The sequence below is a fragment of the Otolemur garnettii genome, unplaced genomic scaffold, assembly GCF_000181295.1.
Source record: "Otolemur garnettii isolate 467f Iridium unplaced genomic scaffold, OtoGar3 scaffold00047, whole genome shotgun sequence".
NCBI lineage: Eukaryota > Metazoa > Chordata > Mammalia > Primates > Galagidae > Otolemur > Otolemur garnettii.
In genome coordinates, this window is record NW_003852442.1 from 12,270,612 (window position 1) to 12,297,921 (window position 27,310).

Here is a 27,310-nt window from a genome sequence, read left to right on the forward strand (position 1 = left end):
GCACCTCTGGATTGCTACACCCGGTTTTCATCAACCTATACAGAACTTGATCTTCAAGGTCCTCTCTTCTTCCCCCAGTTGGAAAGAAAAAGGGGAAGGAAAGAGAGAAGGGAGGCCAGTCCATTCCCTGTGACACCATCAGGCTGAGGCAGGGAACAGCCCTTTCTAGCTGCAGTAGCCGGCTGGCTTCAGGGTTTAAGGGTCCCGTTCTCTTGCAAATTTCTTTGGTGGTGAAATCTATCAAAGGAATCTCAAGACAAATTACATGGTAAATTACTGTCTCAGTGCTGGCCCAGTCTCTGTGCCCCACTGTTCAGCTCCGACAGACAGCCCTGGGTGAGCTGCCGGAGGAAAGCGCTGGAGATAAGCAGATTACAGAGTGTCATGTGCCTCGGGCGACTCAACTTCACAGCCAAACTCCTCCAGCCCGGGCAGTTCATCTGAGTCGTATGGGTCACAGGCTGTTTCAATTAATGCCCCTCTAATGACTAAAGTTTGTGCCCTAATGTGGAAGGGTAAGTAGAAAGGAGTCAGGCCGGGGACCCAAGCGTCTTTGTCCTCCCCACCCTCTCTCTCTCTCTCTGAATGCTCTTGCCCAAGCTGACTTATTACAAAGGAGGGAAAGGAATATAGAATTCTTTTCAGGCAGAAACCTTTTATATCACCTTCCTACGGTTACCCATGCAATTCTGCGAGTCTTCAGTGGCTGAGGATCTCCGGGCAGTGAATAACAAGCCCTGATATGAACGCAGAATGCAGAAAACAAATTAGCATTTTGAAAATAAAAGGCCTGGCTTTTAATCCTATTAAGATCATGGCTTCTTTAAAAAAAAAAAAAAAAAATTAAATAAATGTCTCCCCCTTCCCTAAAAAGAAACTCTGAAAGAGATACCGACGTTGCCACTTAACATAAATGCTGAAATCAGCATTTCCTTTGAAAGAAGTTGTTAATATTTGGAAATGGTCGGATTTCCAATCCACGCTTTGATTGTTATTCTATACTAGCCAGCGAGTGCCAAGGTCACAGGGAGATTCACCTGCAGACTGAGCTAGATGAATCCACTCGGCCACAATGCATGTATAATTTAACATTCTCTTCTCGAGTACGTCCCTGCATTCCTAAAAAATATTTTATTACAATAACAAATTGGTTTCAAAATCATGCATTATGTATTCTGATATTAGGTCTGCCAGTGAAACCGGTATATACAAACACACACATACTCCTAGGCAGGGCCGGAAGAGAGCACGGATGCTGGTGATGCCAGGGCGGAGCTTGAGAAGAACAGTTAATTCCACATGGAACCCCCTGTCTCTCTCTCTCTCTTTTTTTTTTAATCTCAATCTGCATATTTGGAAAGAGAGCGAACAAACTGATCGTTTGCTGTAAATGCCAGTCATCCATTGTCCTCTTTGGTGGTATGAGAAGGCAGAGTGTACCATTGGGCAGGAGGGTCTGGGGCTGATGTCTTAAAACTAGGCTTGTTGGACAGTTCTCCACGCTCTACTTAAAAAACAATTATTCCTTGAATATGAAAAGTCTCTTCCTGTGATCTGACAGTCCACGTATACATTTTTTACAGCAACTGGACTTTAACAAAACTTCTTGGAAACATTAAAGATGAAGATATCAAAGCCATCCTTACAAATTTGTGCTGGAACATACACTCGCTCTGCCGCAAGCTTTCATCACTGAGCCATCCCCCAAAGTTAACATATGCAGACAAATCTTTAAGAGTCCCGTCACAAATGTCACCCATATACCGTTTCCCTACTGAGTGCTTTTCTCTGCTTTGCGACTTTCATTTGAAGTTAAATACACATTGATTTAGGATTCCTTTACAACACAGGTATGTTTTTCTCATGCACGGTACAGACAAGTTTCTCAAAAGGCCTGTTTGCAAATAATTAAGATGAAAATGCTCTTCTGGTTCCTTCCATTATTTTTTTTTTTTTCCAATTTTAGTATCATACTGATACAAGTTCCATTTCATCAAATGAATGAATTGAATTCTAAGAAGACAAGTTTTCCCAAATAGATGGTGAGTTTCCATGATCTAGATGGTATCTGATTTTTAAAAATGTGAGGCAGAAATGTGGTTACATCTTTCTCTTTAAAAAGCGTCTTAGGCATGAATATGATTTCTCTATATTAAAAGAAAAAAAAACTAGTTGATTTCAACAAGGGATTTGTTTTTCATTAACTTGCAAGCTAAACATCATTGGTGTGTTTCTATTGGTCTATGAACTTGGTGAATAAAACAACAAAATTCCTAAGAGAACCACTTTTAAATCTCTTTAAATTAAAACCAGTCTAATTTTTATTATGAGACCAATATCATGATAGGCTTTGTATTTTTAAGGCAAGGCACAGACCTAAAAAGTTTAATTCCCTGACAAGAGCTTTTAATAAAGACAAATCATGAATAAGATTACACACTCCAATCTTTCCTTCACCAAAAAAATCTGCAAACATTGTGCGAAAAAAATCACTTCTTCTTAATTTCGTTTCGATGTAGTGATATGACTAGACATATAGTTTTTCTATAGTGAAATTATAAGGAATAATGTTCTCTAATCTAATCAGTGATTTCTTAAAAATGGGAAATGTTCACAGCACAATTTCTGATTTCTTTTGTATTGTAATTTAGGCTGACACATTAAAGCCTTGCTTTTCAGGGGAACAATTAAGAAATTGTTGATAGAAATTAAATATTCCTGACAATCGAAAATGCATTTTTTTTTTTTTTTTTTTGGCTCACTTGCAGCATCCGGGTAACACCACTCCCACCTCCTGCCAAAGATAATCTAAGCTCAGATAGTATTAATGTAAAAACGAACTAAAAAGCTTAGTTCTTTTGTGCTAAACAAAAAGGTGATTTATATAAGTAATAAGCAAATTCCAGAGTATGGAGATATATATTTTTAAAAATCCTCTAAAAATGCCGTAAGTTGTAATCTGCAGGCTAAATGATTAAACTCTCTCCGGGTTTGTTGGCTTTAAAGCTGTTTCTTTCCTATTAGCTGTGGGCTATTTCCAGCTGAATGCAAACTGCTTTTTTATTTGTTATTAAAGGTAGTTCACATCTTACACCACCTTGTGTGTATAGCATACAGGCCCACACACACAATTTAGGAAAGTGTGCCTTAAAATAAAATTTTAAAATTTTAGAAAGCCTTCGGTAGCGATTACATTTCACTCCCGCATACTACAGTAAATAATTATCCAGCCAACTTTTTTAATACGTGAAAACATAAAGTGGTCATACAGGGCACGAATCAAAATGTGTTATAAACTTCTTTTTGGCTGATGAGACATTGTGTCACGACAGAGGCATTTCAAGTAGGGGATAAAGGGTCATTCCAATTCCAATGACCATGATGTGTTTTTACGGTGAATTGTAAATACGTAACTCGTCTACGATAATACATCTAAACTCCCTCATAGAGTTGAAAATTAAAGCAGTGAAAAGGACTAAATAAAATGACAAATAAGCAGCCCCTAAGTTCTAAAGTAAAGTGCCAGAAGTCAAATGTTTCCTGGTTCATCTTAAGCAGAACAGGAGTTTTAACACAAGCCTCTCTTAATAGCTACCCAGGCAGGATTTGAGGAGAATAATTCCCTAATGCCACTTAAAAAAGAAAAGTCAACCAAAAGCATCAAATGGGTTTTGAATCTAAATATTCTTCAAGAAACTTTTCCCTGAATTGGCAGCTCAGAGAATCAACCAGATAACATGACAATAAGGTAGGCACCGTCAACATTCCCGGGTTGGTTCAGGGCTGTTTTATTAAGAGTGTGCCAGGAATTTCCAGTTCTTAAAGAGTCACGGCCTGAGTCCAGCTGTCTCCAGTTCTGTCCCTGACCTGGCCATCTGCCAGAGAGTGACACAGTGGGGAGGACAAAGTGAGCACAGTTTCCACACACTTCTCAGACCCAAGCTCCTGGCCTCAGAGCAGAAACTCTTCGGGTCTTAAACGTAGCCCCTTTTAGTGAGTCAGAAACAGAAAGGCAGGCAAACAAGCAGAGAGCTGTCTGCAGCCTCCTCTCTTGGTGGGTCTAAGGTTGCTTGGGCCACAGAACAATCACGACAATAAAATGCAGCGTGTCCTGGGGTCCCCCCGAAAGAATAAAACTGGAAGCCTGTCTGTCACGCTGAATGCCAAACCAGAAGCTTGCACCACGGGGTTCGGTGCCTTGAGCCCGGCTGTATTCATAAGCAAGGCAGACAGATGCGTGGCCTTTGACAAAGGCAAGAGATGGGCATTTCAAAAATAAAATCATCTCCCAATTACAGAGAACCCTTTCTCCCTGGGATCCCAAAGCACTCTATCAAGCTAAATTGGAATCCTGTCTACCGAGCTGCCTTCAATGCAGCCACTCCAGTATAAATTGGATCAAATGCTCTCAGATTAATTCCTGGAAACCTATATTCATCTTTGTATATCTTTATTACAAAACTAGCCACAAGACCGCTCTACATTTTCATTATGAGAACAGCTTTCGGAGTTGGATTACGCCATGGTTTATCCCTCCGTGACCCCAAACCATCTTGTTAGTCCCATTATTGTATATTCATACAACACACCTGAGCCCAAGATAATAAGAGGGTTAGCGGGGACCAAGGGCTGGAGTGCATTCTGCTGCATTCCATGCACTGCCGTCCCGCAAGGATATTAACCTGCTGCAGGTGCCCCGACATCCCCCCTCGCTCCCCACGCTCGCGTGTGCTCTCACACTGAAGACCCTCACGAGTCTCCCCAGTGGGAAGGGAGGGACAGCTGAGGGGTACCTGGAGTTCTCAGTGACGGTCAATCCTCACTTCCCCTGGGCTGCTCGGGGTGAGGGGACCTGCACAAATAGAAGCCACAGGCCCGGAAAGATTGGGACTTCTGTGTGTGTTACCTGGAAGGTGGGCAGGAGCGTGGTCAACCCTCTTGGCTGGCCCTACGTTTTGTTTGAAAAGTTTGTGTCGGTCAAGTGTGTTATAAACAGTCTTAAAGTGCTGCCTGCCACTGGCAGGCATCAAATAGCTTTATGATGATGATTAGAATTTATTAAATTATATGCATCTCTATGGATAATACGGCTAATGTAAATAACTCTAATATTTCTAACAATTATGTTAGGATCAAACAATTTGCTTTCCACCCACTTTGCTGTCTCCCTCTCATGCCTGTGTCTATAATGTATAAATACGTGTGTGTATATGTATCTAAAAAATTTATATTTCCTCACTCTCACCGCAGCTAGATTCTTCCCTAGTGAAGAAATGCCTGCAGTGACTCTCCGGCCTGCTTGCTCTGGTTCCTTCTCTGCCTTCCTTCCTTCTTTTCTTTCTTCCTCCTCCTCTTTCTTTTGAAATAATGCCAGCTTGGTTCTTAAGACAGGAAGAATAACCTAGAAGAATAATCCATTATTCATATATTCCAGGGAAACTTTAAGACTTCGATTTTCTTATCCCTTTCCATGAAATGTGATGCCAAAGTACAATGAGCCTGATTTCCTACGGAGATGCAAAAAAAGAAACAGTCTCATTATTTTATGGGCATGTTTTGGGCCCTCTTAAAAAAAAAAATCCACCGTTCTGTCATATTTCTCATTGTTAAAAGAAAGGATATAAAATTTTATCCCGAGTGATCAGTACACCCCCATGGTCCCTGGGACCTGAGATCGTCTTGGGAAATGGGTTCTGCATCTGACACTTGGTGAGAGCACAGAATCTCAGGCCCGGCTCCCACTGAATCAGAATCTACTTTCCAAGAAGGTCCCCAGGTCACTTCTACGAAGTCTGAAAGCCCTGGTGGGGGCGATTTTTAATTACCTGTTTCTGAATCCTACGTCAGACCTGCTAAATCAAATTCTTTGGGATCAGAGACTAGGAACTTGTATATTCTTAAATCCCCCAGGTGATCTAATAAGCAGCTAAATTGAAGACTTGCTCAGTTATGGTTTAACTGTGTGGCTTCTACAGTGACAGCAACAGTGGCCGAGGGGACTCCTCACACAGGGGGTTTTCCTCTTGTCATCTTTGTGCTCAGATTTCCCCAGTGGGTGTCTATTGCCTCTGCTTTCTGTAACTCAGATTGATAGTCAAGGTCCTCTGTCACGAGGCCACCTCCTGAAACAGTATTTTAGCTCCTTTATCTGTACCCTTCTCCTGCCTCAACTAAACCACACAGTCACCAACTGCCCTGATGCCTTTGTCACTCAACAGAGTCTGCCCTATCACATTCACATCTACCATGTCCCTCCAGGTACCTCCAGAGACCCCAAGATCCCTGACCACATCCTACTTAGCACTCACCTACGGTTCTAATTATCTTCCATTTGCAAGTGTTTAATTTTTAAATTGGCCACTTTGCACTTATTGACACACACTTTTAAATGGTCCTCCAGTCATTCTACGCGTGTGATTTTTTTTTTAAAAACTAAGCCATAGGCCTAAATAATTTTACTTCTGGTAGGTTCCTTTTCTTCTGTCTTCCAAATCACTATTTCCTATGGACGTGTTCTACCCACCCCATAGCATGTTGCAGGTTAACCAATTTTCAGAATCCCTTTCATGGTACATGTGAGAAGAAAACTTCAAAAGGCATCCAGGATTCCAGCTAATCTGTCCCCTACCCCCTAAAAAAAAAATCTAGGGGAAATGACATGTTCCCAGAAGAATTTACAAAACCCAGGGGTTGGTTCTGAGAAGCTGTGTAACAGGTTTCCGGCTGAGACCATTAGCGTTCTCCCTGCTCCGGGCACACGGCGATTTGCCCTCTGTTTTATTGTTTCTTCTGTATGCTGATTGGTTTTGATTCATTACACAATACAGAGTCCATGAGAACAAGCCATTTTTCAAGTGAACAGGTGCACTATGAAATTAGATTAAAGTTTTGTAAATTTGCAGGTGGATAAAACATCAATGTGGGCCCGACAGAAGAGGTCCTGAGTCAGAGAAACAGAGACGGCAATACACAGAGCCCTGCCTAGTTTGGGGCTGTGGATAGTCCCCTAAGGGCCTGCAGGAAGAGATCTACGGCCCTCCTTCCTCCATCTCCGTTTGTGTCAGTTTCCCCCCTGAGCTTTCCTTGCCTTGCCCTTTCGCTGGACGAGGGCCTGACTCTGGGTCTTGTCACGCGTCCCTCCTGCTGTGGGGCTCCGGGGTTCAGTGGGCAGAGAGCTACGTGACCCCGGGCCGCGTGAGTATATCTCACCAGAGATGCTGCGTGCCATTCAATTCCTCTAAGCCTTGACCAGTTCAGACCTCAATGATCGTGTGCTCCTCCTGTACCCGGGGAGAAATATAGCAGGTTTCACCACGGGAGATGTGCGCACAAAATATATTTTCAGGATGAATGGAAGCCAAGCCCCTTCTTCCTCCCTTGTCCATCTGCTTCTGTCTTTCTCTTCTCTGCCTCTTTATTTCTACCTGATATTTTTCTAACATCCCTTCATTTTCCTAATTTGCTTTTACACTTGTATATGGTACATACCCACTGAAATGATCAGACACCCAGCGGGAAGAAAACACCCCGTGGCACTATTTTTTTTTTTTTGTTACCTTTGTTAAAAAACAATCTCAGCTTAAGCAGTGACAGTCAAGACTCCGTCATCGGTACATACAATTTAATCCTTTAAAGAATCAGCAGGGCCCACATCAATCAAGAGCCTTCATCAACTTGTAAAAACAATATTTTGATTCAATCAGATTTAAAGCCCTGAAATTCTCGGCTAATTAATGCAAGGTCACTCGAGGGCTGTGCAATGGTGGCTGGAACAGTGGTCAAATATTTACCCTCGGCGCACTCACATGTTTGCATCACCAAAGGACCCGAGAGATGGTCAAGAATGGATAATGCACCTATGGCGGCAGCAGGTTGCATCTGGCGCAAGGATTTGGATGAATGATTATTACTAAGGGAGGAAGAAAAAGAGATGATTCTCCCATCATGGTAGACACACATGTGCAAGTAAAAGTCTGTTAAAGGGGAATAGATGGGAACCAGCCAACACCCCACGGTCCTGTTCTCACGTTCCCTATGTCCCAAGCAGAGAAGTGTTCTGCCCAGCCCTTCCTAGAAAATTCAAAATAAATGACAGGTTTAAACTTTCACAGGACAGCGACTCAAGCCATGCAATCTTTTCATTAGGTCTAGATTTCTAATAAGTTTGCTTTTGTTCGCACTTTGAGACATCTTCAGATACGATGTATTTTAGGGGGAGGAGGGCATGGGAGCACTTACCAAGCCCTGTACACAGACTTATTTCTAAGAAATGGATGTGGACGTTAACACTTTCTTTAGCCACAGAAACACATCTGATTTACTTATACAAATGCAGAAAGAGAAAGCACTGGGATGTCTCCTTACTGATAAAAGATAATAATTTGAGGTTATTTTCTGAAAATGTGGGAGACAGGTAGACGATCGGAAAGGAGGTTCATGTGGAAATTCCTCAGCCTCTTTCCTCTTTCTCTCTGGTTGACATCTCCTGTAAACCCTTTAAAAATGGTGTTGGGTGATTCTGGTTGTGATATAGGACTACAGAGTTTTGCAAAATGCTGTGAGTAGGGAAGGCGTATGTGAGATCTCTCTGCAGTGTTTCTCACAACTGCACAGGAATCTATAGTTACTTCAAAACATAAAGTTTCATCGAAAAACTCATCGAACGCACAGTTCTAGAGTAGACACAGAATCGGGCAGGCTTTTTCGCACATTGTAATTAATCACTTCCACTCTCGTCACTTTCCAGCCTCCCTCCAAATTCCACAAAGAGTGAACCTGGCGAAACGGTTGACAACACCATTCTCTGTCCTTAATATCGGGGTGATGGGGAGGGGGCTGTAATTCTGTCTTAAAAGTTCTGAATTTGCCTTCAAGGAGAAGAAAAGAAACAAAAATCCAAACTCTTTCTTAGAAGAAATTAGTTCTTTAAAGGATGGCCAGCCATGGATCTCTTTATATCCTCCACAGCTTTAGAGCTACCACCCCATGAATTGTAATAGTGGAGTAAAGATTAGCAAAGCCATTTGTATGGTGGAAACACGGTCCTTATAAACGTGCTCCAGGCCTAGTACCAAACCCACTCCACATTAGGTGGTGGTCATTTCAGTGATTCTTGCGGAGACGGGGACTCTAAATTTCTCCATTGCTGAAGTTTCTGACTGACATTAATCACTGTGGCCAAACTATTGACCAACCAGCATTGATCACTCCAATACACATAACGGAGTTTGTATATGTAGGATGCTGCCAAGATTATTATTATTATTTTTGAACACTCAAACCGGTCTACCTGGGGTTACTTAATAAAACATTTGGACTGAATTAAATAGGCACTTCTGTCAGTTAACTGATTTGATTTCTTTTCCTGCTTTATTAACTGGTTATTTGGATTTTCTAAATACATTAAAAAGACTTAGAGAATCATAGATTCATAGAATTTTAGCACCAAAGTCCCTTTAGAGATGATATTTAGTCTAAGATTTTCCCCCATACTGCATAGGTGGAAACAAAAAACTAGGGAAGGGCATTTTCATTAAATTTATTTGGGAAACACTGAGCTAAAAAGATTCAATTAGTTGACTGGTTCCTCATTTGTTACAGGAGTTCTCAGAGGTTTTAAATACTAACACGCATGATGATTCTACAGGAGGAAAATACAATATGTGGGTTCTTCCAAGTTCATATTCAACATAGAACCCCCTTTGCTGACCTACTCAGATCAGAATTCCAATTAACAAGTTTTAAAACACTGTGATGTGGTACAAACTTATTTTATAGACAGGGAAAGGGCTACTCCAAGGAGTGATGTGTTTTATTTTAATTACCCCCTTGCTCATATGGAGCTAAAACTAGAATCCAAGACTTTAGATTCCTACTCTAGTCTTTGGACTGAGCCAAAAACGTTTAATTTTTATTACAAAATTTTCGAACATATTTAAAAGTAGTGAAAACAGACACTCTCCATATTGCCATTTCTCCTATTCAAAAATTCTCCAGATTTTGCTTTACTATCCTTTTTCTCTTTTCTATTACATACATTTGTGTAATACATATAAAATAGTCTACTTGGACAATATATAAGAACTTGTCTGTTACAGGGATTAAATGAAAACATCCTGTCACTAATTATTTCATTAGAGGTCTTAAGCTAATGATCATCTAATTTTATAATTTCTTCTCTATGTGTTAGTTGGAATTCTCCTGGATAAAAGAACTTTGCCCTTAGCCAGGCATTGTGGCGGATGCCTGTAGTCCCAGCTACTTGGGAGGCTGAGACAAGAGAACTGCCTAAGCCCAAGAGCTGGAGGTTGCTGTGAGCTGTGATGCCACAGCTCTCTACAGAGGGTGACAAAGTGAGACTCTGTCTCTAAAAAAAAAAAAAGAACTTTGCCTTATTAACTGAAACTATCTAGATACCTACAAATAAATATAGGAAGGATGGGATAAAAGGTTTTTTCTTTTTTCTTTGAGTTGCCCATTTTCAGGATGAGAAGTTAATTTTAATGGTATTCAATTAGTCATGGTAGTGGTGGTGGTGGTTGCTTTGGGTTTTCTTTCCTTGCCTGTCTCTTTTCTATGTGAGGGTCATTGGACCCAGTGTGTTCCTCTCAATTCTACTCCCTCATCTTTTTGTTGTTCACAGTATATAATTTATTGTTTACAAGGCCCATTTATATTAATTTTTGCATTCCTTTAACAACCCATTCGTCTTTGAGAGCTTCTTTGCTTTCTGGCACAACAAGATATCTTATTTGTAACCTTATCTCAGTGGGTCTCAACCTGTGGGTCACGACTCACGGGAACTGTATTAAAGGGCCACAGCGTTAGGAAGGTTGAGAATCACTGCCTTGTATGTTTCCTGCCACAGACTGGAACCAGCTAACCTTTTAAGAAGACTTGGTTCTAGTTAGTGGAAAATGGTATTTAGAGGTCACAATCTGGGCAGTATGTGTGTTTGTTACTTTGAGGTTGTCTAACTTTTAGGCCTGTAGAGTGAACAGATCTAAGAAACACCCATCTTTCTAAGAAACATCCATCTTTCCTTTTCAAGAAACATTTTCTCTATTTTCTCAATGTTTCAAACTATCTCAATGAAGCAACAATATGACCACTGGCCTTCCCCAAGCATTTTCAAGAGAGGGAAATTTTACATTATAATTCAGGTATAAACCCACCAAGATAGAAAATAAATTGGTGGCATTAATGAAAGAATGGTTCACCCTTGTTTCTTGGACATGACTTCATACAAAATATGTTAATTTCCCCTAAAATCCTGCTGACATTAACATTTCAACTATAGCAGTTAGGGACCAGTTAATTGTTTCTACTTTGATGTATTATTTACATAAATGGTATAGTTTGGGCTCCTCTATTCACATTTGAAATCATACTTGTCATCACCAGGAATAAAAGATTCTTTACATAAATGGATCCTCATCACTTTAAAACCAGTCTGAAGGATCAAGTTGTGTTTAAGTGAAAAATGATTTTTTTAAAGTGCTGTATGTAAATAGTCATTAATTTATTAATATTAGAAGAACTGTAAAGGGTCAATGTTTGCATTACCATCCATGCCACTGATTGATCATAAACTTAGAACATATTTTCCATTCAAACAAATAAACTGGGTACATATATATTCTTCCCCTTCCTTTCAAGTTCCCACTGAAATAACTAACTTATTGCTTTTCAAAAGAATGATATCATAGTTATACTCTGAGACAAGATATACATCTGTAGGGGGTGTCCAATCTTATTTTCTTTTCTGTTGCATGTTGGAAGAATACAAGTGGTCTTGGGCCTTAAATACACAAACACTAACAAAAGCTGATGATCATACGAAAAGGTCCAAGCATAGTTTTTTGCAATATCCAGGGCCACAGATAAGCAAAACAGTTCTCAAATAATCTTGCCTGCAGGCTATAGGTTGGACACCCCCGATTGCTAAAAACTCTTGGAATATGGAATGTAAATGGAATTGCAGCTTAGTGGTGAAATCAGAGTAAGAAAAATTGTAGCACAAAATCCTAGATGTAAGAGTGTTCTTCTTAATAATTCTAGGGAGGGTCCATGACACCATCAGTATAAGGACTGTGCCATGTTAAAGTGGGAACTCTATGAATATGCTCTTCATGTTAGCTTTCCCTCAGCTAAGATTGTCTAATCTTCATAACCTGAAGTTTATGTACTTACTTCTACAAAATCCAAAATGATCATACATGTCATTCCTATAAACATTCTTCAGTGATAAAAAAGACAGAATGGAAATTAAGACTGAATCTAATGATAATTATTTTTATATACAGATTTCCTATCTGGACCCAACGCTTGGGGTGCTATCAAATGACACACAGCAGGAGAGTCTAAGCAGCCAAATAAAATCATCATGCTTAGGTTTGGGAATTAGGTTCAGGCACCGACAATCTTGTGAAGCTCTAGTTGCTGTTGTACTGCCTTGTTTTAAATAAACTATAGCATTTGATTAATCCAAATATAAAAAGCTATCTGATTCATTTCTTGCCCTTATCTTAGGGTGCAGGGGAATTACAAGTACAGGGTTGTGGGAAGTGTCTACAAACCACAGCTTTCACAGGAGGAGCTTGACATGGCTTTGAAAAATAATTCCAAAAAGCTCAATATGCACTGACTTTTATGGGCTAATCAGGCCCCTTTCCTTTTTATCTATTGCCATTCCTGCATACCCTTTTGCCTCAAAAGTGAGTGCATAATATCTGTCCCAGCTTAATATCCTCCTATTTGAAACAAACCTAGAAATTCCAAATAAATATAAGCTTTTAAATTTACAACTACACAGAAGAAGAAAGGAATTCTTTGGCACTAGGAAGAAAATGTAAGCTGGAAACTAGAGTTAATCACATAAGCTGACATTGTGGATATTGTAGTGGGGACGGGGCATGCATTTCAAATTTAGAACCCTAGAGATTTGAGTTTTAATGACAAAATAACGACAGATAATAAGATTGTGTGTCCAGTATGCTGAGAAGGTAAGAATAAGTCTCACATACCTACCTAGAATTTGAGTAGGAAAAAAATGTTGTACAGGAAGGCCAAATTCTAGAAATTAATTTACTAAAAATTCTTCTAGATAGACATGCTTAAGGCAGGCAACAAATACCCTACTAGAGATAAACTCAAAATATACATTTCCAAAATATAGTATGAAAGAAATCTATCTCAAAGGAGAATTAGCAAAACTCATCAAACAACATATTAAGACTCTCTAGATAGAACTTCCAATAAAATTGGATAGCCTGATCATATTCTGATGGAGACTGTGATATGAGTGTATATGAAATGATTAAAGCTATATAAGAAATTTAAAAAAGCATAAGAAAACATAAACTTACTATGAAAAGTGGACAGGCAGGTGGGAATCAAATAGAACACTTTTAAGTCTAAAAAATTTGCTTAGATATAGAAATCTAAAACTCAAAAAACAGACTAAAGAGAATCCTGAAAATGGATGAAGATAGAATTAGTGAACTGGAAGATATGTCTAAAGAATTTATCCAGAGTTTAGAACAAAAAGACATAAATGTGGAAAAGTGTTAAGAGAAATGAAATTTAGAGGGAAATATTCTGCAACACATCTAATTGGAGACCCAGGAGAAGAAGAGAGAGAAATAAAGTTAATGGGGTCGAGAATATGTTTGAAGTAATAAAAAGTAGAAGCCAGAATTACAGAGTCTAATAAATCACAAGCAGGGATTGGTGTTTATTTTATTTTATTTATAATTCCAGAGCAGCAAAGACAAAATAAAAAATAATCTTAAAAACATACAATTTACCTTTACAGGAGAAACAGATGGACAGCTGACTACTGATTAGTAACAATGGAAATGAGAAGCCCACAAATGAAATCAGCAATAGGTGAAGAAAAAATAGCTGCAAATACGTACTTTAACAAATGGTGGGAGAAAAATGATTTTAGGACACGAGTGAAAACAAACAAACAAAAAAAGAAGGCATTACTAAGGAGATAGCAGGGCATCACTAAAGAAAAGTCTAAAGGATACACTTTAAGCATTATCAAAGATTTGAGCATTTCAAGTCTAAAATAAAGATGGGATGAGGAATGAAAGACACGGAGAGTGAAAACTGTGTGGGTGACTCTGAAGAAACACTGACTTTAAAAGTAATGGCTTGTGGGGTTAAACGGACGGAAATAAAACACAGCAATAGCTACATGTAGGTGATAAACACAGCTAAAATATTTGAAGATCTTATATAATTCAGGAGTAGGCACAGGTATTGATTAATTATACTATTTGATTCGTTAATTTTTCTTACAATTAATAAAAACATTAAAAAAAAGAAATGGGGCATTTAATGTCCAAACTGGCAGCAGAAAATATATATGAAATAAGTACCAACTAATCCAAAAGAATGCAAGGAAGGAGAAAAATGTAAGTAGAAATATGAATACAAAATACAACATATAAGATAATACAAAGTAACAAAATTGGAAAGAAAAAAATTCTAACGTTTTCCAAAATTATATTTTAAGAATTTGAGTCTGGGGCTGGGTGCGGTGGCTCATGTCTGAAGTTCTAGCACCCTGGAAGGCCAAGGTAGGCAGATTGCTTGAGCTCAGGAGTTGGAGACCAGTCTGAGCAAGAATAAGACAACCCCATCTTTACTAAAAACAGAAAAATTAGCCAGGCTTTGTGGTGGGCACCTGTAGTCCCTGCTACTTGGGAGGCTGAGGCAGGAGCATCGTTTGAACCCAGGAGTTTGAGGTTGCAGTGAGTTAAGCTGATGCCACAGCACTCTAGCCTGGGCAACAGAGTGCTGCCTCAAAAAAGGAAAAGAATCTGAGTCTTAAGAGCTTTTTCTGCCTCAAAAAAAGAAAAAAGAATCTGAGTCTTAAAAGCTTAGGAGAGACCCAGCTCTATTATGAAATGTTAATCTAGAGCCCTGGGAGGAGCTAATTCATTAATCGCAATTTGTGTCTCATGACACTTTCTTAACACCTGCAGTAGGGAAGATGAAAAAATTAGATAAGTGACTATACTAACTGATAAAAGATCTGTTAAAAAACTGGGATGTTTGGAAGTATTCTTATTGCTGCTTTTTAGAGAGAATCATAACCGGTGACAAAAAAATGATTTTTGCAAAAGATGTGGACAAAGGCTGGATATTGATGAAGCTCTCAAATGTGCCCCCAAACCATCATGGCTACCAAAATGGTTCTAGGGACGGCATCTGGGCTGGGAAAGTCATAATTCATTATTCTTTCTAAAGCTTGAGTTAAACAACAGCAGCACATTGAAACGAAGCATTAGAAAATAATTGAAAAGGAAGCCACACTGTTTACCAGACACCTGCATGCCAGCACCCCAGCACACTCATCGCAGAGGGCCAGAGCAAAAGTGACAGAATTGGGCTTTGACATGTGTCTGACAGTCTCAGTAGACTTGCGTTCCGTGTGCTACCACCTTTATCAGGATTTGGAGTCGCTTTCCAATAAACAAAACATACCCAATGGAAAAACAGTAATTGAAGGGTTTGAATAATTTATGTAGTCTAAATGTGTCAAATTTCATAAAAATGAAATATATCAGGTAATATTCCATTCGGAGCAAAACTATCAATGCTAATCATATATATTTTAAACAAACAAAATGTGCCTTTCAAAAACATGCATCATTTCCATTTTGACCTCCAGTGATTTTTGTAGAGTACAACCCAAATATATAGAACGTTATGCCCACCACAGACAGAAGAGGACACACTTCCTTTTCAAGCACATGTGGAACATTCACAAAAACGGGACATATCCTGGGCCATTAATGACAACGCCAATCTCAGCAAATTTTAAAGGACTGAAATGATAGACAATGTATCTGCAATTAAACTAAAATTCAAAAACCTATAGATAAGTAGGGAATCCTCATGAATTAGGAATTTAGGAAACATTTCCAAAGAAGAGAATCCATAAGTCAAAGAAAAAAAAATCATCACAGAAATTAGCAAATATTAGAATTGCACGAGAACGCAAATGCTGGACTACAATTCAAAACTTTAAAAATGCCAGCAAACTTGTATGTAGAAGAAATTACATCACTTTAAATGTTTAGAAAGGATGAAAGGCTGAATATCAGTGTAATAAGCATCCATCTTAAGAAAATAAACAACAAAACATGCCCCCAAAGTTTAGATTTTTTTAGATCTACCATTACATAGGAACACAAGATGATGTCGCTCAGCCTTAGAGTATTCTGAAGAACCAACTCACAAGTTTAAAAACTGGTAAGTAAAGGAAAAAATCAAGTATTTGTCCTGCATTTCGTATACTATATCTAAACTTAACCTGTCCGCAAATACTTGCTGTGAATAAGTTATTTTGTTTTGTTGTGTTCGTTCCAGCTAGTAAATACACGTAGATGTTATGTGATGGAATATTGCCATTTTGCAATCATTAATGGATTAACAGATCGAGGCAGTGATCATCAAGGGCTGTGACATCACAACAAAAAATGAGAAATAGCCTCATGTCTCCTGATGGAAGTAGATATGTCCAAAATATTTTTTTTAAAGCCAAACCAGTATCACACCTATCAATTTACACAAAATATGGAAAGAGAGCACATTAATAACAAAGGGATGCACAGAGCAAAGTCCAAATCTTGGGGGAGATCTACGGAACAAATGCCTCGGTCTTTTTGACCAACTAGCATAAAATAAAACAAGAACAAACTTAACAAATAAAAGAGACAGAGCGGGGAATCTATAGATTAAAAGAGCCTTAGTAGACCTATCAATGAAGAGAATGCATAGCTCAGGCTTGGTGCCCGTAGTACAGTGGTTATGGCGCCAGCCACATGCATTCAGGCCTGCAGGTTCAAATCCAGCCTGGGCCAGCTAAACAACAACAACAAAAAATAGCCAGGTTTTGTGGTGGGTGCCTGTAGTCCCAGCTACTTGGGAGGCAAGAGAATTGCTTAAGCTCAAGAGTTTGAGGTTGCTGTGAGCTGTGATGTCACAGCACTCTACTAAGGGTGACATAGTGAGACTGTCTCAAAAAAAAAAAAAAAAGCATGGCTCAGATCTTGATTCAAGGAAATGGTTAAAAAAAAAACTAAGACAGGTCCATGGTCATTTACTGAATATTTAATGATATTAAGAAGTTATTATTAATAATTGTAGATATGAAAATGTTGCTGTGGCTATATTTTATAAAGAAATCCTTAGCTTTCACTGACAGATAGTTACAAATGGAAATATGAACTTTTCTGTAAATAATCTGTCAGGGCCGGGCAAGGTGGCTCATGCCTATAATCCTAGCATTCTGGGAGGCCAAGGCAGGTGGATTACCTGAGATCAAGAGTTCAAGACCAGTGTGAGCAAGAATGAGACCCTAAAAATAGTCTCTAAGTAGACCCTAAAAATGATTCTCTAAAAATAGCCAGGCATTATGGTGGCACATGTAGTCAGGAAGGAAGCTGAGGCAAGAGAATCACTTGAGCCCAAGAGTTTGAGGTTGCTATGAGCTATGATGCTACCCAGGGTGACAGAGTCAGACTATGTCTCAAATAATAATAATAATAACAATAACCTTCTGGGGAGGGGAGCAGAAGAATATGGAAGAGGTAAGATACTGTGAATTGATTATTGCTACAAATGGATGATGGGAACTTTGATGGTTATGATATCATTTCCTGCTTTATATACATTTAAAGTTTTCCAAAATGAAGTACAAAAAAGAAAAAGGCATGTTTCCTTGTTATTGATATATATAAACATTTATGAAGTAAATGGCACACTGGCTGGGATTCTGCCCCGAAAATAACATCAGGGGAGGGCAAAAGTGGATGGAAATGTACATGAAACAAAACTGATCATGCATCTGTAACTGTCAAAGGTAAACAATGGGTGTCCGCGGGGTCATTTTGCCATTCTACTTTTGCATATGATGAAAATTTCCCATAACAAAAAAGCTTTTTCTAAAATAGGGAATAATAGGTTCGGCGCCTGTGGCTCAGGTGGCTAAGGCGCCAGCCTCATACACCTAAGGTGGCAGGTTTGAATGTATCCTGGGTCCGCCAAACAACAATGACGGCTGCAACCAAAAAATAGCCAGGCACTGTGGCTGGCGCCTGTGGTCCCAGCTACTTGGGAGGCTGAGGCAGGAGACTCGCTTGAGCCCAGGAGTTGGAGGTTGCTGTGAGCTGTGATGCCACGGCACTCTACCCAGGGGGACAGCTTGAGGCTCCTGTCTCAAAAAAAAAAAAAAAAAAAATCAAAGACTAGGCTAGGTACAGTGGATCACTCCTGTAATTCCAAAACATTGGGAGGCTGAGGCAGGTGATAAGGTGATATAGTGAGACTTTAACTCTTAAAACACACACAAACACCCAGGGGGACAGCTTGAGGCTCTGTCTCAAAAAAAAAAAGGGAAGAATAGAAAGAAGGAAACAATGAAAGAGAGCCCAAACAAGAGAACGTGAGAAAAAGATATATTAAAATAATTCAATAGGACTCCAATATCTAATTTTTGAAAAGTTTAATAAAATTAAACCTCTGGTAAGATGGACCAGGGAAAAAATGGAAAAGATTTGTAAAAATCAGTGTTAGTAGTAAAAATGGAAATTACCTATAGACATTGCAGATTTGAAGAAGAAATCATGAATGACTTTAGGTTAATGAATTTGAAAATTTAGATAAACTTGACAAATTCCTGGGAAAATATAACCTACCAAAAATGGCCCCCGAAGAAAAAGAAAGCCTACATATTCCCATAAACATTTAAAAAAAAAAATGTTACTCAATCAGTAATAAAAACCTCTTCCATGAAGAAAACTAAGGTTTCACTTCAATAGTTTCACCAGTGAGTATTACCAAATAATACAGGGAAGAAATAATTTTAATATTATATAGACTATTTGAAAAAAATGGAAAAAGGGAATAGTACCCAAATAATTTTACAGAGCTAACAAAAATCTGATGCAAAGCCCCAACAAGAACATTACAAGAAAGAAAAATTGCAGAAAACATCACTCAAAAGACTAGGTGTAAAATTCTACCTAAAGTATTAGCAAATAAAATCCAGAAATACACTATAAAAATGATAATACAGCCGGGCCCTTTGGCTCACCCCTCCAGTCCCAGCACTCTGGGTGGCCAAGGCAGATGGATCGCCTGAGCTCGGGGTTTTGAGACCAGCCTAAGCAAGAACAAGACTCTGTTTCTATTAAAAATAGAAAAAAAACTAGCAGGGCACTATGGCAGTAATGGTGTAGTCTCAGCTACTTTAGAGGCTGAGGCAGGAGGATTGCAAGAGATTGAGGTTGGTCTGAGCTGCCATGGCATTCTACCCAGGGTGACAGAGACAAAAAAAAAACCCCAAACCCTATATATATATATGTATATATGTGTGTGTGCGCAAATATGTGTGTGTATATATAATATATATGTCCATCTATGTTTATATATTTATATATGTGCATGTATATGTATCTGTGAATATGTGTGTGCATGTATGTATATATATACCATACATATATATCATATATGTACACATACATATATATACATATATATAGAATTTATTCCAAAAATGAAGTTTATATAACATTAGAAAATTAATAATAATTGGCCTTCCATATCTGCAACTCCTTATCTGAAGATTCAATCACTCATGGATAGAAAATATAGTATTGGGTAGACACCAATAAGAAATACTAATACAACAATAATAAATAATACGAATACAAACAACACAGCACAACAACTTCTTAAAAAGCATTTACATTGTATGAGTTATTGTAAGTAATCTAGAGATGATTTAGAGGAGGTGTGCAGGGTATATGCAAATATTAACACTATGTCATTTTATATTAGGAACAGGACCATCTGCGGATTTTGGTATCTTGGGGTGTGTTGGAACCAATCCCCCGTGGATACTGCAAGATGACTATAAGGCACCATGTTAATAGATTAAAGAAAAAATTATATCATTTACTCAAAAGATCCAAAAAATAATTTAATAAAATTCAAATCTATTCAATATAAAAACTTCTCGCAAATTAGAAATAGAATGAAATACCCCTTGCCTAATAAAGTGTATTTACCTATGTTAAACATCTTCTTAATATTTGGATATTGAATATTTGAAACTGGGAATGAGAAAGGATACCCACTCTCATTACTCTTGTTCGACATTATACTGGAGGTCACAGCTCGTGCAAGAAAAGAAATAAAAGGTACAATGATTGGAGAGGCTGAAACTAAACTATTCATATACGATTGTGAAGGTAAAAAATTCAAAGGAAATCTAAATGGAGATTAGAATTGATAGGAGGGTCTGGGGATGTTACGTGTACTACTGAATCAATCAATATACAACAAGCAATTATATTTCGATGTAATTGAACTAAAAGTTATCAAATTAAAATTTTTAAAGATACCATGGAAAATAGCATCAATGCAATACATCTAGTAACAAATCTAAACATTTATGGGAATAATTTAAAAGACCTAAATAGACAGAAAACCATGCCACATTCATAGATGAAGGGGCATAATAATAATGGGGGGAGGAATTCAATGACCTCCCAATGTATCCAGAGATTACCAGCAATCTCAATGAAAATCCTAACCAATTTTATTAGTGGAAATTTACAAGAGTAACGAAGACAGGACAAGACTCAAAGGTGATAGGAATGATTTTACCAGAACTTTTATGAAGCTCTATTAATTAGAACAGTATGATGTTAAGGGGTAGAAGATAAATTGGCCAATGCAGTGGACCAGAAGTGTGTCTGGAGGCAGAGCTGGGAGTACAAAGCCCTGGAGGGGACACTGTAGAATTAGCGCAGAAAGGAGCGCCTTTTCAGACAGTGGTGCTAGAATCACTGGCTACCGATACCGCTCAAGATGAAACTGGATCCAGTACTCAGACCACACACAAAGATTAATTAACTAAAAGGTAACAACAGCAACTCTAACAAACACGTGGAAACCCTATCTTTGGAAACAAAAATCACATTTCTAAATATTTCATAGCTCAGAGAGAAGCCATGACGGAAAGCAGAATATTTTTGACACTAAACGATACAATGTTACCTAGTATATGCAATATTTGCAAAACGCGCACATTTATACCCAAATTCTGCACGAGGCAGAACTGCTTAGAGAAAAATATATAATCTTAAATATTATTTTTATTATTTTAGCCAAGAGCAAGGCTGAAAATTAAAGAGCAGCTAAGCATGGAGGTCAAGAAGTTCAAACAGAAAATGAGATAAAAATTAGGCAGTGGCCAAAACAGCGAAGGGATTTTTTCCAAGCTTTCATCATCCAGGAGCAGAGAAGATTACGCCCACTGGGACATGTATTGATTTCCTCACACTCCCATAACAAATAAGCACAAAATGGGTGGTTTGAAAAAACAGAGACTTTAGTCCCCCACAGTTCTGGTGAGCGGAAATCTGAAATCAAGGTGTTCGGTAGTGCTGGTTCTTTCTGAGGGCTTTGAAGGAGAGTGTGCTCCACGCCTCTCCCTCGCTCTGTTGGCTCTGGGAGCCTTTGGTGTCCCCTGACTTACAGATACATCACTCTGGTCTCCACCTTCCTCTTCACGTGGCTTTTTTTCTGTGTCCATGTGTCTCAAACGTCCCTCAAGTTTCTCTAGTCTTTGGATTTAGGACCCATGGATGAACTTGGGGACGATCTCATCGCAGGATCCTTATTACATACGAAAAGTAGGTCCTGTTCACTGGCACCTGGGGTTATGGACTTGAACAAACCTTTTTGGGACCACCATTCAGCCCACGACAGATTTGAAGGGGGGAATTAATATCAAGAATAAAATTGCTTTCTGCTTACACCCCACCATAACCAGTTTATTCAAGAATCCTGTTGTAAGAGTGGTAAGTATTGCAAGGGCAGGGGCAGGCTGTCATGTGTTGCAGATGATACGGTCACCTGTAATAGAAAACCCAACAGAACAGCAAATAAACTATTAGAACTAATAAAAATACTCAGCACTTTTGCCCGAAATAAGATCAACTCACAGAAAATCAATAGCATTTCTCTACCGACAATAACCAACCAGAAAACATAACAGAAAACAAGATGCCATTCAAAATACCACCCCAAACTAAAAGGTATCAACTAATGAGCTTAGCACAAAGGAAACTTTAAAAAATGTATTAAAGGCAATAAAGTAGATCTTGCTAAGAAAAAAATATATCATAGTCCCAGATGAGACAACTTAATATAGTAAAGGTATGAACTGGCCCCAAATTAGTCTACAAATTCATTCTAATTTCAATCAGCATTATACCAGGATTTTAAAGCTGGGTGTGGTGGCTCATATCTGTAATCCTAGCACTTTGGGAGGTTGAAACAGGTGGATTCCCTGAGCTCAGGAGTTTAAGGCCAGCCTGAGCAAGAGCAGGACCCCACCTCTAAAAAAATAAATAGCCTGGCATTTGTAGTCCCAGCTACTTGGGAGGCTGAGGCAAGAGGATTGCTTGGGCCTAAGAGTTTGCAGTTGCTGTGAGCTATGATGCCATGGTACTCTATTGAGGGTGACAAAGTGAGACTCTGTCTCAAAAGACAAACAAACAAAAATTATGCCAGGACTTTTACAGGATAGCAACAAAATCATACTTATATTTATATTAAAGGGTAAATGAACAAAGATGTGGGACTCATTCTCTATATATCAAGACATGACACAAAGGTATTCATAGTATTGGAACACATGAGGTGTTCAGGCAATCCACCTGTAAGATCAGATAGACCAGTGAAACAGGTGCATTGTTTACTAAATGGTGGAGGAAACTGATTCGCCAAGGAGATAAAAATCAGGTTGCTCCCTCCATTGCACCATATTCAAAAGTAACTTCCAGGAAGGGTAGGAGGTTGAGTGAAGGTGAACGTATAAGCTTAGAGGAGAAAAATAATGAGAGAAACACTGTGATGCTGGGAGGGAGTGGTGGAAAGAAATCAGAAAGCAAAAATACCGATGGATCTTGACAACATCAAAAGTGTGGATTTCTAATGAAAGTAACTTAAGTGGAATGCACCAAACCAACACAGGTTAAATATGAAGAATATATGATGAACAAGAGAAGGTGAAAGTCATAGGGAAAAAATGGACGAAAGATGGGAATAGGCAATTTAAGTGGGGGAACTCTGAATGCTTAGTACATGAAGAGATAATCTTACCAATTATAGGGAAAATGTATTTTAAAGCCCCGGTGAGATACCACTTTGTACCAACCAGGTTGGCAAATGTTAGAAAGTGGAGTAATACCAAGCATCAGCCAAAATATGAGCACTCATGTGTGGTTGGTGGAATTAAAAATGGGAGAGTCTTACTGAAGAGCCATGTGAGACCTTTTTGGTACTGAATGTCCTTATGACCTGCATATGATTCTGCAGCTCCCTATTTCTCATCAATACCCCAGAGAAGTTCTTGCACAGAGCCCTAAGGGAACATGAATGAGGACGTTTGTCACAGGGATGCTTGTAGAAGCAGGAGGCTCTACTCAGGATGCTTTTGCTGTAAATAATGGAGCTCATTATCTTCCCTTTGCCACACATAAATAACTTCTTCATGTCCTTCCTTCTGTCAATAACATCACCATCATCCCTGTTACCCATGCCCGGGACTACTCACCTGACTGTTAATCATTTTATTTATTTCTACCTCTATGATCTTCTTCTGGCTCATTAGGTCCCATGGGCCAGACGATGGCCTCCAATAACCTCTAGCAAAGGTGACCAAGGACTACTTGGATGCTAAATCCAGTGGACAGTTTTCAGCCCTTAATTAGCTTGACCTCTTAGTGGCATCAAAAGAATCAATGATTCCCTTCTCAAAATATGATCTTTCCTTGGATTCTGGATTCCTTCTTTGTTGGTTTTCATCCTTCATCTTTGGCCACAACCCCTGGCCCCTTTCCGGGCTGATGCTTTACTCACTCGTGCACCTATGGCCCAGCCTGCACCCTCTTGTATTCTGACTCTATTCATATTCCCTGGCTGATATTGTCTAGTCCCACGGTATCAGTTGCTATGAATATACTGATGGCTTTGACACTTATCTGAGCCCAGGTGTCATGATTGATACTCAAATTTATGGTAGACCTCTTTATTGGGCATCTCTTCCTAAATGTCTCCCAAGAGCCTCAAGTTTATTTAAGCTGACTTCACTACCTTTGCTCCCCACACCCAACCCCTCCCCACTGAGTCTCTAATTCAGTGAACCAAGCATTCAGGTGCCTGCTGTCCTAAGGGTCATCCATAGCACCTTCCTCCTCCTCAGGAGTCCTGGGAAAGTACAGCTATGAAATGACTCTCACATCTAGTTTCTTCTTTCCATTTTCAGTCCCCCAGGCCAGGTCACTATTTTCTCTCTCCTGATATTACTTTCTAATCTCTTCTCCACAGGACAGACAGCTCTATGCCACTGCCCCCAAGGAAGAGTTTTAAACTATGTTACCTGTTTCTATCTCTCCTTGGCCTCCTCTCTAGCCTCATCCCTGGCCGCTAGTCCCACAGTGCTAACCATCCCTGACAGCCATCCTTCCCCGTGTGAGGACTTCTTTCAGCTTCTCCTGATGGCCCTCATCTATGAGCCTTCACACATGTTGCCCAGGCCACCCTTCACCTCCTGTCCTCCCATCTCAGCTTTAACATCACTTTGCATGGTTAGGACAAGTGTTTCTCCTCACAGAGCACCCATCACAGCTCACCTAATCATGACTCTCAACATCATTATCTACTTCTCTGTCTTCTTTACTGGACAGGAAGCTTCTAGTGGGTGGAGAACAACAATGTAACACATCACTCCATTTTCAGATCTACTAAACACCTCAGTGTGTGGTAGACGATAAAAACGTGTTGTAGAAATGAAAAAATGAAGTCATCCTGTGTATTTCTGCCATATTGATTCTACTTAAAGCATAAAGCACAATCTATTACCTTCCTTAAAAAACAAACTGAAAAAAAGCAGTGATTCCCTAGTTGGTGCTAAATAAAGCTCAAATGCTTTAGCTGGGCATTCACAGTCCCCACGATGTGCCTTAGCTCCCTTTTCTGGATATTGTCCATCATCACGTTTTATTCTCCAGTCGACCTGAAGAACTCCCATTGCACATGTATGTTGATGACCAATTTGCATCTCCCTGTCCTGGCACGTGCTGTTTCCCAGACTCTCTATGTTATTTCCACATTACTTTAGCCCTTCTTGTCATTGGAAACCCAACTATAGTGCCGCCTCTTCCACAGAACCTTCCCTAATCTTGCCCTCTAGAAATTGCCCCCCCCCAATCCTTAACATTTGGTCTATATATTCCTCATGGGCCTCATTGCTTTGTATCTGCCAACTAGCTATTCATTTATCTTTCCTCACTCAGTATGGCAGGTTCCTAAAGAACAATAAATATATCTTTTTGAAACTCTGTGTGTACTGGGTTGAATAATGTCCCACTGAAATTCATGTCCACCTAGAACCTCAGAATATACCTCATTTATACCTTAGGATCTTTGAAGATGTAGTCAGTTAAGCTGAGGGCATATGGATCACAGCAGGCCCTACATCCCATCAACAAGTATCCTTATAAGGCGGCAATGTAAAGATGCAGAGACTGCTGTATACTCACAGGCAGAGATTGGGTTGATGTGTCTACAAGCCAAAGAATACCAAGAACAACCAGCAACCAGTGGGAGCCAGGAGACTGGTAGGGAGCAGATTCTCCCTCGGGCCCTTACAGGAAGCATGGTCCTACAAACACCTTGGCTGAAGACCCCTAGCCTCCACAATGAGAGAATATAAATTTCTATTGTTCTAAATCACCTAGTTCATGGTCATTTGGAACAGTAATCCCGGGAAACTACCATGCTGTGTATCCATTAGAGTTTACTACAGCCCTTGAATGCTTAGTTCAATAACTGTTGGATGAAAAAAATGAATAAATATTGATGGCTGCATCTCATTATTCAGGGGCATATGGTAACATTTGGGATATCAGTGATGGCTCCCTAATCTCTCTTCATGGTGATGGTGGTGGTGGTGGGGTTATACAGAAAGGATGAATTACTTCAAATTCAATTCTGTATGAGGGAGGAAACCAGGGCTTCCTCTTAGCCTGCAGGGAAGCCCAGGGGCCTTGGCTTCTAGGGAAGCTCAGTAGTAGGGAGCAGGATAGTTGGGGAAAGGCAGGTTCCAAGAGAGATGCAAGACTCTTCTGTATAAGCACATCCCTACACTTCAGGAAGCTCACTGACTTGTATCTATTACACTTGTTCCTCGGCTATTTCCTCCCCCATCGAATGCCTTCCTTAGGACAAGGTCTTCTAGCCCCCTAGGTCTAAGCTGTACTACTTCTCCAACAGAAATCTCATCGATTTCATCTCATTGGTCAAGAGCAGGACATTAACTTCACACTGAGATATGAGAACATGATTCTTGATCACCTATTTCTTAAAACAAATACTATCCTAAAATGTGAGTTTCTTCATCCATCCTTAGTTCTTCCAGAGGGTGGGTTTTTTCTGTGTGATCTTTAAAGTCTGGTGATGTATGTAATACCCCAGCTTCCCACTCTGGGCCCTTCATCATGGACTCCAACTGTCTGCCTGTTTTCTCTCCGGTAGCCATGTGGGTTCTGCAAGGGAGAGTCACAGGTGAGACGTCACCCACGCAATCTGCCGTTGGGAAGCCTCTTCCTTCTGTCAAACTAGTTCTCTGAGATGCAAAGTCGTGTTACAATCTGTCCAACGAAACTCAATCTAAAGCCAGGACCAGCTGCATCATTTTCAAGACTTAGGCAAAATAAAAAAAAAATTGCGGGGCTCCTTGTTAAAAAATGATCAGAATTTCAAGGCAGGGATCAAAGATTTAAACCAGGAGTAAGGCCCTTCTGAGCACAGGGCCCCAGGCTGCTACACAGCTCGCAAGCCCACGAAGCTGGTCCCATCTGCAGCTGAAAACCAGACGTTACATTTCACAAGCAAACACTAACAGCATTTGGATTGTAAATTGCTTTGGATTTTCTCCACGACTGCCTCCCTCCATTAGTACAGATCATCAAAAATGATGGCAGCTGATTGAGAACTATATAAATGGTTTACACAATGAATAATAAATTCCAGATTAAAATGTCATTAAAAAAAAAAAAAAAAAACTTTAACAACCCACTGGTGAATACACTTTTACCGGTATAATGAGGCTTACTTTCAGGACAGAAGACGGCGAGGTCTCTCTTTGGATAAGAGAATTCTTACTTTGTGGATACACGGCTTCCTCTGTTTTATGAAGGTTCATGTTTGG